General features: G+C 45.6%; 1 pseudogene; it reads right to left on the reverse strand.

The window, feature by feature from the left end:
* Positions 1 to 216: 216 nt before the first annotated feature.
* On the reverse strand, positions 217 to 2,166 carry LOC115524682 (annotated as a pseudogene).
* Between the last annotated feature and the right edge of the window lie 2,720 nt (positions 2,167 to 4,886).

Here is a 4,886-nt window from a genome sequence, read left to right on the forward strand (position 1 = left end):
TCGCCAGAGTCGCAGTAGAAAGGGCCCTGTTCCAGTAATGTTGAGATGGAGGAGGAACACACTTGGCTGGCATGAGTGATTAAAAAAGAAGGGATTTTTTAAAATGTTTATTTATTTGTTTTGACTAAGACTTAATATTTTAATTTTTTAAAAATGTATTTGTCAAAATGTCACATGCGAATTATGGAACAAACCATAAAATGCTGTGCAATGAAATCAATGATGAAAGAGCCGAAGATTCGTATGTGCAAGAATGATTCCCAGTTCATCACAAGCCTCAATCACAACTTTGTCAGCAGAGGAGCCGGAAGGAGCGGCTATGCCACAGCACTCCTGTTAGCTCTGTCTACGTTACCCCTGAAAGGAAAGAAGGCATCGGAGCTGATAGAAACTTCATTAGGTTTCTCAACCCATTCCTTCTTCTCTGCTTCAGTTAGTAGTAGTTCAGGGACTTCCTCAAACAGTACCTTCCACTTTACCAAATCTTCATCCTTGCCTATGGTTCTGGTAACACACTGATCAATGACATTGGAGATTTCTGCTCTCTTCACTCCAGTTTTAAACTTCATTGAAAACACTTGTGGATAATGTCTAAGCCACCAATAGTTTGCCTTATCCACTGCAAGGTCGTGCAGTGTATTCGGGACTGCTGTCCTGCTCCAATACCGATAACCTGACCATTCCTGGCATAGCACACGGAGTCAGACTGCGTGTACTTCACAGCATTGGTGGCTACAATGAAGTCTCTGAGCGCAGACGCTGGCAAATCTTTATTCTCGATCACAACATTGCTAAACAATGACCTGTCGATGACGCCATTATTTCTCTTCTGACTTAAACGAAGACCCAAGAGAGTTGGAACTTCGTTTTCATCTGGACTGTGAGACTGGTCCAGCTGAAGAACACAGTAGTTCCCACTTTTCTTTTTGGAAAGTATTTTCAGAGCTTCATCTTCATATCCTAGGGCAACAATACCATCCGATACCTCTCCGGAGATAATTTTGGCAGTAGGGACATCACAAATATCAGATAATGCAACAAAGTCACCAAATGAAGACATCCCGTCAGCCCCTCTTGCTCTTGCATATGCAGTTGATATGAGCGTAAGGGTTGTTGTTGTTTTTTTAAATATTTTTGAGAGAGAGAGAGACAGTGAGAGAGAGAATCCCATGCAGGCTCTGCACTGTCAGCACAGAGCCCAACACGGGGCTTGAACCCACAAACTGAGATCATGACCTGAGCTGAAGTCGGATGCTTAACCAACTGAGCCACCCAGGCGCCCCAGAATGTAAGGGTTTTATACAGATCGTAGACCATGCAGACTTTGGCCTCATCTTCACTTGGTGGAATTTCCAACAGCAGTACCTGATGGGCTGACATGTTTGAAAGAGGCAGCAGCAGGAATGTCTAAAGCTTCTTTGAGTTCCTTCACTAGCTGCCAGGCATTCAAAGCATCATACAAGTTTATAAATCCAGGGGCTCCATTTAGAATTGTGATGGGAAGATTGGGCTTCAGCGCTTTTGATGAGAAGGAGTTTGGTGAGCATTCATTCCATACCTCAAGGGTATCTGAGATATTCCTTTACTATACTGTGTCCTGAAGTAATCTGAAATTGCTTCCTCATATTGTGCCGTACGAGTGAAAGCCTTCAAGGCTCAATGGCGTCTAGTCTCCAAGCAGGTGTCTTAACTGTCGGAGTTCTGCATCTCTGCGGACGTGGCCACATAGTCCTCGGGTTCACATACTACTGTCACTCGAGCGTGGTTTTTGGCTGCTGCTCTCAGGAGGGTTACTCCACCAATATCAATCTGCTCAACAGTTACATCTGGAGAAGCCACTGTCTTCACAAAGGGATACAGATTACAGACGACAACCCTGATAAGATTGAAGTCAAGTCTGGCCATGTCAGCATTATCTTCTGGGATATTATGAGCCAAGATACTGGCATGGACTGCAGGATGCAAGGTTTTCACACGGCCCCCTAACATTTCAGGAAATCCCGTCAGCTCAGAGACATCTCTGACTGCCAGACCAGCATCCCTGAGAGCTTTTGCAGTCCCTCCAGAAGCGATCAGATTCACACCAACAGAAGTTAGGTTTCTGGCAAATTCCACGAGGCCCGTTTTGTCAGAGACACTAAACTAGGCGAGCTGGCCTGGTGCCATGGCTGCGGGTGGCAGGGTGGGGAGTGAATGAGGGCAGCTGTGGCGATGCCAAATGCAGAAGGGCACAGAGTGGCCAGAACACGCACGATCAGGCAGGCTAATGTTTATTTTTGAGAGACAGAAAAAGAGAGAGAGCACAAGCAGGAAAGGGATTGAGAGAGAGGAGACAGAGGATCCTAATCAGGCTCTATACTGACACCAGTGAGCCCGATGCAGGGCTCACACTCATCATGAGGTCATGACTTGAGCCAAAGTCCTCTGCTTAACCGACTGAGCCACCCAGATGCCCAGAAACTTTTAAAAAGAATGGGTATGGGGAGAGAACAGCTATGTGACTATGTCACATTGGAAGTACCTCTGTCAAGGAAGTAGCCTAGTTAGAAAAGGGGAACTCCTATGGGGCACCTGGCTGGCTCGGTTGGTAGAGCATGTGACTCTTGATCTCAGGGTTGTGAGTTCCAGCCCCATGTTGGGTGTAGAGATTACTTAAATAAAATCCTTAAAAAAAGAAAGAAAGAAAGGGGGAGCCCCTAAAATCCTGTAGCTGAGATCATGAGGCTAGCTGTCTAGGGAGATGAATGAATCTCTAAGGCCTTCAGATGTATCTCACCTTACACTTGAAAAAACATTCTGTGTCAATTAGGATGTTGTCATTGTAATTGAGGCTTCCTCACCAAAAGTGACTTAAGGCGTACCTGGCTGGCTCAGTTGGAAGAGCATGTGACTCTCGATCTCCAGGTCATGGGTTTGAGCCCCATGTTGTGTGTAGAGATTACTAAAAACAAAACAAAACAAAACAAAACAAAACAAAACAAAACAAAACGTTAAGCCAAAAGCAACTTAAGCTGTAGAATTTTCATAATCTCATTTAACAAGAAGTCAGCAGAAAAGTCCCTGGATTGACTCAGTGCGTAACCTGTCCCACAGGACCTTGCCATCTCTCCCCTCAGCCACCCACCTTGGCAACATCTCCCCTCAAGGTTGCAAGATGGCTGCTACAGATCCAAATATCATGCCATTATGCAACAACATCCAAAATCTTCCCTCCTTGTCTATCCTCTTTTTTATCACAGAGAGAAAGCTTTCTCAAAACTCTGCCCCCACCTCCCACCAGGGGACATCCCCTTTCATTTCACTGGTCAGAACTGGGGCACCCAGGCTCCACTAACCCAGCCACAGGGAACAGGGAAATGTGACCATGGCTGACTTGGACCATGATTCATGCTATCAACAGGGAAGGAGAGAATGCCTGCTGGGAAGTGATCCCCTGCGTCTCCCATTACATTTTTGTTCTTTTCTCTGATTACAAAAGTCACATATGTCCATGGTAGAAAATTTGGGAAATCCAGAGAAGGATGAAATAGGAAGTAAAATCTAATATTCTACCATCTGGATCCAAGCACTGTCTTTTCACCACTCTTGCCTATCTCTGCCCTCAGCTCCGTGCAGTCCCCACCATCCTCCTCTTGCACCAGCCCTTCATATCTGCCCACCCACTCCCAAGCCACCTTCCATTCAGCCCAGAAACGCTTGCTGTAGGCCTTGGCCCCACCCTCCTCCCTCACTTTTTTTTTTTAAGCTGTGAAAAAAAAATTGTGAATAACAGAGTATGTATAATAGATGTGTATAGTTTAAATAACGATGTGAGGGACACTTGTAAGCCCACCACTCAGCCTGAATACTTTGAAGCCCTGATCACATCCCTTCCTTTCCCTTCCCGAAATGGCTGTTGCTCACTGTGTTCATCAGTTGTTGCCACAAAAATGCCACGTATTGCCTCACAGCTCAACAAGCCTTTGCCTCACTCTCATGGTCTGCAGGTTGCACTAATCTAGGTTGGGCTTGGTGGGGTGGCTCTACTTCAGGCCGTGGGTTGTCTGGGTGGGGCTCCAGACTGCAGAACTGGACCCAGGTCTGCCCCACGTGTCTCCCACCGTACTAGGATCAGAGTCTACCTGGTGCCTATTCTCCTCCTGGCAGCTCACTGAAGTGGGAGAGCCACGGCAAACAGCAGCACAAGCACGTTTAAGGCACTGCTCATCTCGTGTTTACTAATATTCGGCTGACCCAAGTAAGTCATATGGCCAAGCTCAATCTCAGTGGGACAGGGGAGTCCACTCTCTTCACAGCAGCAGGAGGTATCGAGAACACTTGCTAACCCATAACCCAGACTGCACAGTCATGCCTTTGGTTTTCTTTATGGGTTTACCCAAAAGGGGATGTATCCCTGAGGAATATATGAGTTGTTTTCCTCTGGTTTTGCACTTTATATACCTGAGTGGATAGATTTTGTCTGAGTTACTTTTTTCCTCCCTTCTCCTTACTTTGTTTTCACCTTGTTTTATCAGCCAGGATGTTTGGTTGTGAACACAGACACCAGTTCTGGCTCACTTAATGAAAAAAATTTATCAGAAGGGTGTTGGGTGGTCTACAGAATTGACAGGAAGGTTGGAGAAGCAGGCTCAGGAAGTGGACAGGATACAGATCAGTACTTGCCTTGGGCTGGAGGTGGAGATTCCCTCTACAGGGAACTAACTCTCTGTAAAGAGGCACAGAGAAACTTTTGGGGGTGATGAAAATATCTTGTATCTTGACTGTGATAGTGGTCACATGGGATATATACATTAGTCAGAACTCATCAAACTATACACTTCAAATGAATGCAATTTGTTATATGTAAATTATACATCTCCTTGATATAAAAAAAGAGGACCTGCTTC

Source organism: Lynx canadensis, chromosome D1 (genome assembly GCF_007474595.2).
Source record: "Lynx canadensis isolate LIC74 chromosome D1, mLynCan4.pri.v2, whole genome shotgun sequence".
Lineage (NCBI taxonomy): Eukaryota > Metazoa > Chordata > Mammalia > Carnivora > Felidae > Lynx > Lynx canadensis.